Source organism: Aotus nancymaae, unplaced genomic scaffold, assembly GCF_030222135.1.
Source record: "Aotus nancymaae isolate 86718 unplaced genomic scaffold, 86718_ANA_hifiasm-v0.15.2.pri h1tg000008l, whole genome shotgun sequence".
NCBI classification, from domain to species: Eukaryota; Metazoa; Chordata; class Mammalia; order Primates; family Aotidae; genus Aotus; species Aotus nancymaae.
Window position 1 is genome coordinate 34,722,422 of NW_026988419.1, and position 9,248 is coordinate 34,731,669.

The 9,248-nt window shown below is 35.1% G+C and overlaps 1 pseudogene; it reads right to left on the reverse strand.

Moving 5' to 3' along the window:
• Positions 1-1,005: 1,005 nt before the first annotated feature.
• On the reverse strand, positions 1,006-8,528 carry LOC135273578 (histone-lysine N-methyltransferase SETMAR-like; annotated as a pseudogene).
• Positions 8,529-9,248: the final 720 nt, after the last annotated feature.

Below are 9,248 nucleotides of genomic sequence, written 5' to 3' on the forward strand. Positions count from 1 at the left end.
ATACAACTACATATATATTTAGCACATACATTTTTTATTCTATTCATGGAAATCCCAGTTAAACAGTTGGTGGTAAACAAATATTTAAAATATCTGCATTATAGATACCTAATTCATATATAGCGTCCATATGTGATTGAATATAAATAGGCACACTGTTTGAGTACACCCACACACCACACACAAAGTGAGTGGAGAGCAGGGCAGCGAATGAGCTTCTCTTTTCCTTCAGATGTATAGTACCTTAGTATAATGTGAACATAAGCATTCTTTACATAATTGCTCTGAGATCCTAAGAAGAAAGGAGCCATAAAATGAGCATAATTCTACGTACCTCTGAAGTGGTATTTTATCTTTACTGCATATTCAATCAAGAAGGAAAAATTATTCTGCTTTTATTGAACTTCCCTTGCCTCGAATTATTCTCAACACCAACTACGTGCACTTAAAAAATCTTACCATATACTGAAATGGACTTTTATCATAGAATTCATATTGTTGGAGAGAGGCGAATATGGTACAAGATTCTTGGTTCTTTCGGTGACTGGAGGTCCAGGTGACCCTTATGATGGTCCCATGGGATGCTGTGTCACAGAACACTAGCCTGGAGTCCGGATGCTAAGAACCACTGGCCTGATTTCTATGGAGAGAGAAAGTTTGTCAGTGGGTGGACAGGGAGGGCAGCTGACTCTGGCTTCATATTCACAAGAGACCTGCAATTTGTATGTTGACATTCTCTCCAAAAGAAGTTTTACATAAAATTATGAACAACATTGAAAGACAGACGTAATACTTAAGATGCTTCTAACTACAAACAAGAAAAATCCCAACTAAGGTGTTTCTTAAGTTTTTAGAAGTTATTGTTTTATTTAACAAAATGGTCACAAGCTGGCAGCCTAAGTCATCGAGGACAGACCCAGGATTTCCGATGTTTTCACTCTGATATCATTAATGCTTGGATTTTTTATCAGTATTGTCACTTCCACAGCTCCAGACATCGTATCTTCACACAGCATCTTCCAAAGTAGGAAGAGCCAGAAGGGGAGAAAAATCTTCACCTCCTTTAAGGCCCTCTAGGAAGGAAAATATTTCCCAGGAGCCCCTGTTAATTTCCCTTAAGGTCTTTTTGGCCAGAATTGGATCCCATGACGAAGAACATAATACTATTAGGTTAGTGCAAAAGTAATTGCTGTTTTGGATCGTGAATTTAAAATCATTGCAACTAGGCTCAAACACATCCTTAATACCAAAATAGAAGCCATTACAATCAATACATTTTTGCCAACAAGAAATAAGTTTTATTCCTGTAGTGTAAAAATCCATGCTTTGGGATTTGATGAACTATTAGAAAACATTTTCTGCATCCTGTTGGTTGTGGAACCGTTTTCCCTGCAATAAATTGTCAAGATGCTTGAAGAAGTGGTAGTCACTTGGTGAAGGGTCAGGTGAACGTGACAGATGAGGCAAAACTTTGTAGCCCAATTTAGTCAACTATTGAAGCATTTGTTGTGCAATGTGTGGTTGAGAGTTGTTATGGAGAATTGGGGCCTTTCTGTTGACCAGTGCCGGCTGTGGGCATTGCAGTTTTTGGTGCATCTCATCAAATTGCTGAGCATACTTCTCAGATGTAATGATTTTACTGGGATTCAGAAAGCTGTAGCGGATCACACTTGCTGCAGACTACCAAACAGTGACCATGACCTTTTTTGGTGCAAGTTTTGCTTTGGGAAGTGCCTTGGAGTTTCCTCTCAGTCCAACCACTGAGCTGGTCATCACCAGTTGTTGTATAAAATCCACTTATCATTGCATGGCACAATGCGATTAAGAAATCGTTCATTGTTGTTGCACAGACTTAAGACAACACTTCAAAAAGACACTTTTTTAATTTTTGGTCAGCTCCTGAGACATCCACTTATCCATCTATTTCACCTTTCCAATTTGCTTCAAATGTCAAATGACTCTAGAATGGCCAACGCTGAGTTCTTTGGCAACTTCTTGTGTAGTTCTGAAAGGCTCAGCTCAGATGATTACTCTCAATTGGTTGTTGTCCATTTCTGGTGGCCAGCCACTAGGCTCCTCATTTTCAAGGCTATTGTCTCCTTTGCAAAACTTCTTAAACCACCACTGCACTGTACGTTCATTAACAGTTCCTGGGCCAAATACATTGTTGATGTTGCGGGTTGTCTCTGCTGCTTTACGACCCATTTGATCTCGAATAAGAAAATCACTCGAATTTGCTTTTTGTCTTAACGTTATTTCCATAGTATAAAATAAATATAAAATAAACAGTAAGTAATAAGTCAATAACAACAGCAACAGCAACAAAAAACCCAGAAAGCAGTAAATGTACATTAAAATAATATGTAATGGGCCAGGTGCAGTGACTCATGCCTGTAATCCCAGCACTTTGGGAGGCCGAGGAGGGCAGATCACAATGTCAAGAGAGCAAGACCATCCTGGCCAACATGGTGAAACCCCATCTCTATATAAAATACAAAAATTAGTTGGGCATGGTGGTACATGCCTGAGGTCCAGATACTTAGGAGGCTGAGGAAGGAGAATCTCTTGAACCTGGGAAGCAAATGTTGCAGTGAGCCGAGAGTGTACCACTGCACTCCAGCCTGGTGACAGAGCAAAACTCTATCTCAAAAAATAAATAAATAAAAATAATACATAATATTTCCACATTTATTTAAGAATGTATTCCAATATCAAATGGCAAATTTAACAAGGCAAAAACTGCAATTACTTTTGCACTAACCTAGTATGATTAGACTAGGTCAATAATAATTTATTTTCATCATTTTCTAAGACTAGAAACATTGTTGCCCATGAGAATATTGCTGTTGCATAGATAAATAAGAATTTGCTTGCCATCGTATGTCTGTTATACAGCATTGCACATGTGACCTTTACCAGGCTATATCATCTGGAGTGTACTGTAATATAAACACACAAACAGGTACACACACAGATACATATATTATACATATATTTCTATACTTATAATGCCACAAAATTATATATATGTATATATTCCTATACTTTATAATGCCACATTTTTTTGCATTGGGCATTCTCTACAGTATTAATAATGTTTATTGGTTACATAAAAACAGTTTTAAAATATTACATAATGTTTGTCAATATGTTTTGGAATTTCTTCTTATACATTTTTTAGAAGTATGGAATGGCATAGGCCTCTCTCAACCTCTACAAGATACTGGTGGTAGAATTTGCCAGCTGTGTGTTTATAAACATTTGTTCTTAAAATCTCTATACCTCATTTTTTCCATGGATAAAACTGGAATAAAATTCCTGGGCTGCCTAATTGGATCCTGCTCCATGGGAAGGATCCAATGATCCAGAGCATGAATTACATAAGACTGCCTTGGGAACAGCATCCTCTATTAATCTGCATTTTATCCTTTTAGTGTTTCATACTGAGCTGCAGTGCAAAGATGGATGGGGAAGCTTGCTGTGAGTCCCAGGCCACAGTGCTGGTTAGCACGGGAGTTTCCAGTGAAGGAGCTGGAGGCTGACTGGTTCCACTTGCCCTCCTTCCCTGCCCGTCAACCACAACATGCCTCCAAAGGCAGAAAGTCTAACCACTGGCCCAATTATCTTCTGGGGTATTTTGGCCCCATCAGGAAACACTTTCCAAACACCACATTATTCAGGGTATTATTGTACAACACTTGTAAGCATTGAGTTGTCCCCATAGAGTTTAACATAACATTTGGAAAGACTCAGAAATTAAGGCTTTGTAAATCCCAAGTTTCTGAGGTTTATCTACTCTATCCCCTATTCAATGAGCTTCCAAAAATGCTAGGAAAATCCCTTTTGGTATTTCCACTGACACCAGTAAACAAGCTTCTTGCACCCCTTTTGGTCTAGATGTTTTCACACACAGAATATGACTGGGTTCAAACCTCTGATGCGATTTTGGACATGTTACATTTAGTTGAGGGCTCCGCATCTCCTTTCTTCAGTTTACAATATTATCAATTGCTGTCTCTGGCCTGAGTGTTCTTCAAAGGGTAGACACATAGTTAAGAAGTTCAAAACTAGATGAGGAGACAAAACCCACAGGTATAATGTATATCAGAAAATTATTTTTACAGTAATTATCATACTATAATTCTGGTGTTTTTTTGTTCCTGTTTTTTTTTTTTTTTTTTTTTTTTTTTTTTGTATCTTCACAAGTCCTTGTAAATTATTTAAGAATAAGGATGTGTCTTTTGTTTCTCTTTTAGTCTCTACTGACTTGTATGGTACCTAATATGTCGCAGTTGCTCAATACATATTTACTGAATATGTAAGATTACTAAGATATAAACAAAGAATTAAGTAAAACCAAATGTGTAAGACACTGGGCAGGTTTATGTGAGTAATTCATGAAGGATTTCTGGAAGGATATGGAAGGTGAGGAGAATTTGGAATCAGATTTGGATGCATGTGGGTAAAAATAAGAGTGGGGTAGAAATGAGGGAGTGGAAAGAGCTATGCGGCAGCATTTTAAGAAATAGAAATGACATTTGGAAAGACCCAGAAATGAGAAGTATTATCTGAAAAATACCATCAAGCCTACATTGAAGAGAAAGGTTTTTTCCCCTAATACTATAACCTTATTTCCCACCTTTTATTTTTGCTGTGTTAAAGGAGAGGCAACTAATACGTGCTTATAGCTTATTTACATGTGTATAGTGTAAAAAGGATTCTCTCCTTAGATCTGTAAGGGGGATTATGCAAAGGTATGGAGACTTAGAAATTAGGAGCCTCAATAATTCTCCCTTCATTAAGAGACAATTTGAAGTTTTGGTGTAGGTTATTTGGCAGAGAAGAGATTGTGAGAGATCCTAAAAGCCAAATAATTTTCCCCCCTAAAACTTCTTCCTAGAGAAATGGATTTCCGCTGTATCTCACGGGTTTCTTGGCATTTTATTAGGAATGCATTATCCCAGTCATAGTTTCAGACACTACAACTTCTGCTAAAATTATCTGCTTAGAGAACTATATTCTATTGGGGCTTTATTATACCCTTGTTCTTAAAAATCCCTGGAAAGCCAGTAGACAATCCAGTGAGTCAAAGTTCTTGTACTGCATGCCCTTTTCCAATTCACCTGATATTAAGATGATAAGCAGAAAACCTGACTGTAGTTTCAGTCAAGTAATAGGAAGGAAGAGGCTCCATCTTTGTTCCCATTTTGGGATAATTATCTTCTGGACAACAGCAGGACCGGATCAGGAGGGGAGGGTAAGATGGGAAAATCCTAAAAAACTTCTGATTGGTTCTCGTGACATCAATAAGTCATTACTATGGACGTAGCAGTTAAAAGCCACCTTTTCCTATGAGGTAGCTTTTCTTTTTCTTTTTCTTCTGTTTTATTTTTCTTTTCTTTCAACACCTTCCCTATGTCCATTTAAACAGTAAAGAAATAGGAAAGTTCATTTCACGGCCAAATGTTTTAGTGTGATTTTGGAAAGTGTTCACTAAATCTTAGATTAAACAAGCTGAATCTTTCTTATTTTATTTTTTTATTTTTAGTCTTGTTCCTGTCTGCCCATAGCTTTATTTTTTAAATTTTAATTTTCGTAGGTACATAATAGGTGTGTATATTTATGGGGTACATGAGATATTTTGATACAGGCATGCAATTCATAATAATCACGTGAAAAAAAGGGGTATTCATCCCCTCAAGCATTTATTCTTTGTGTTACAAACAATCCAATTATACTCTTTTAGTTATTCTAAATGCACAATTAAATTATTTTGACTATAGTCACCCTGTTGTGCTAGCAAATATAAGGTCTTAATAATTTTTTTCTATTTTCTTGTACCCCTTAACCGTCCCCATCTTCCCTTTCCAACCCTCCCACTACCCTTCCCAGCTTCTGGTAACCATCTGTCTACTCTCTATCTCCATGAGTTCAATTTCAGTTTGATTTTTAGATCCTACAAATAAATGAGAACTGTGATGTTTGTCTCTCTATGCCTGGCCTATTTCACCTAACATAATGACCTTCAGTTCTATCCATGTTATTGCAAATGACAGAATCTCATTCTTTTTTATGGCTAACTAGTTATCCATTGTTTATAAGTATCACATTTTCCTTGTCTATTCATCTGTTGATGGACACTTAGGTTGCTTCCAAACCTTGGCTATTATGAACAGTGTTGCAACAAACATGAGAGTGTAGATACCTGTTAGATACTCTGATTTCCTTTCTTTTGGGTATATACCAGCCATGGGATTGCTGGATCATATGATAGTTCGTTTTTTCATTTTTTGAGGAACCTATAAACTTCTCCATACTGATTGTTCTAATTTACATTCCCACCAACAGTATATGAGGGTTCCTTTTTCTCCACAGCCTTATCTGCATTTGTTATTGTCTGCATTTTGGATATAAGCCATTTTAACTGGGGTGAAATGATGTCTCATAGTAGTTTTGATTTGCATTTCTCTGATCATCAGTGATGTTAAGCACCTTTTCATATGCCTGTTTGCCATATGTATGTCTTCAAATTGAGAAATGTCTCTTCAAATCTTTTGCCCATTTAAAAAAATTAGATTAGTAGATTTTTTTCCTATAGAGTTGTTTGAGCTCCTTATATATCCTGATTACTAATCCTTTGTCAGATGGGTAGTTTGAAGATATTTTCTCCTATTCTATGGTTGTTACTTTATTTTGTTGATTATTTTCTTTGCTGTACAGAAGTATTTTTTAACTTCATGTGATAGCATTTGTCCATTTTTTGCTTTGATTGCCTTTGTTTGTGGGGTGTTACTCAAGAGACTTTTCCCCAGACCACTGTCCTGGAGTTTCCCCAATATTTTCTTGTGGTAGTTTTATAGTTTGAAGTGTAATATTTAAGTCTTTAGTTCATTTTGGTTTGATTTTTAAATATAATGAGAGGGGGCTAGTTTTATTCCTCTTTACATGGATATTCAGTTTTTCTAGCACCACTTTTTAAAGAGATTGTCTTTTCCCCAGTGTATGTCTTAGCATTTTTATAAAAAGTTCACTATAAGTGTGTAGATTTGTTTTTGGGTTCTCTATTCTATTCCATTGGTTTATGTGTCTATTTTTGTGCCAGTGCCATGCTATTTTTGGTTATTATAACTCTGTAGTATAATTTGAAATCAGGTAATGTGGTTCCTCTAGTTTTGTTGTTTTTACTCAGGATAGCTTTGGCTATTCTGTGTCTTTTGTAGTTCCATATAAATTTTAGGATTGTTTTTTCTATTTTGTAAAGATTGATATATTTATAGGGATTATATTGAATTTGTAGATTGTTTTCGGTAGTATGCACATTTTAACAATATTGATTCTTCCAATCCATAAACATGGAATAGCTTTCCATTTATTTTGTATCCTCTTCAATTTCATTTATCAGTGTTTTTTTTATTTTCGTTGTAGAAATCTTTGGTTAATTCCTAGGTATTTAATTTTGTTTATGGCTATTGTAAATGGAACTACGTTTCAATTTCTTTTTTGAATTGTTTACTGTTGCTACTGATTTTTGTATGTTAATTTTGTATCCTGCAACTTTACTGAATTTATTTATCAGCTCTAACAGTTTTTTGGTGGAGTCTTTAGGTTTTTTCAAATATAAGATCATATCATGTGCAAACAAGGATAATTTGACTTCTTCCTTTCCAATTTGGATACCCTTTATTTCTTTCTCTTGTCTAATTGCTCTAGCTAGGACTTCCTGTACTATGTTGAATAATAATTGTCAAAGCAGGCATCCTTTTCATGTTCCAGATCTTAGAGGAAAGGCTTTCAGGTTTTCCCCATTCAGTGTGATACTAGTTGTGGGTCTGTCATATATGGCTTTTATTATGTTGAGGTGTGTTCCTTCTCTATTCCCAGTTTTTTGAGGACTTTGATCATGAAGGTGTGTTGAATTTTATCAAATGCTTTTCAGCATCAATTGAAATAATCATAAAGTTTTGCCTTTTATTCTGTTGATATAATGTATCACATTGATTGATTTGTATATGAGGAACCATACTTGCATATTTATGATAAATCCCACTTGGTCATAATGAATGATATTTTTAATATATTCAAGAAGCTGAATAGTTCTACAGACACCACACCCAATCACTTATAAAAGGCTCTTTAAAGTTGTTAAGTGTCTCATTTAACAAATGAGCTAACAATGAACTAACCATGTTAACAACTTTAAATCTGGAGGAGGAATGAAGGGGAATGTAAAGATGCCCCACTGAGTGAAAATGTCCAGTCAAAAAATAGGTGGATAATTTCTTTACAAACAATACTTTGTCTCAGAGCATCAAACATACAATTCAATATTTAAAGAACTCTGATTTCATCCACATTTATAGGACTCTGCTTGGGTAATATATTTATAACTTTATATAGATTTTTTTGCATGGGGCCATTTACATTAATCAAATAGGAAAGTTTCCTTCCACACAGAGACTCAACTAAAAGGAGGAACCTGGGACTGCCATGGCAGAAGCATACATTTTACCTTGCAAAATTGTGGGCATATTACTAGAGCAGGGTTTCATAATCTGAGAACTACAAAGATCATAAAAAAATTGTTCTCAAACTTTGTGGCCTCAAGACCACTAAATGCACTTAAAAATAAAGACTCAGAGCTTTTCTGGGCCATCAATATAGATATTTTCTGTATTTGAAATTGAAATGAAGATATTTTTAAAAAATCATTAATTTATTTAAAATCAAATTAATAAACCCATTCTATATTTATATAAATAGCATTTTCATTTAAAAGTTATATTTTTTCAAAGCATGAAAAAAACAGAAGAATGGTATTGTTTCACATTTTTGCCTATCTCTTTATTTCTTTATCCAGTTTAAGAAAAGTCAACTGGTTTCTCATATCTGCTTCTGTATTCAAAATGTTGCAATATATGGTTTTGGTTGAAGACAACATGGCCTCATACAGTTATGTAGTTGTGAAATAAAGGAGTATTTGACTAGCCTTTTCAGATAATTGTGAATATTCTGTTTTCGTAGTACAGCAAAACTGGACAAATAGTAGTTTTATTAAAGATAGTTGCAATATGTGATTTAACCATTGTGAATGAACCATTTGAATTCTGTTACGTTAAAACCCATTGGCTTATCTCATTTGCTTTTTTCTTTCTTAGTGGTATCTCATCGTACTTTTAATTTCTATTTTCTTTTTTTAAAAATAATTTCAACAATATTTCAAGCTCAGGGTTACATGTGTAGGCTTTTTA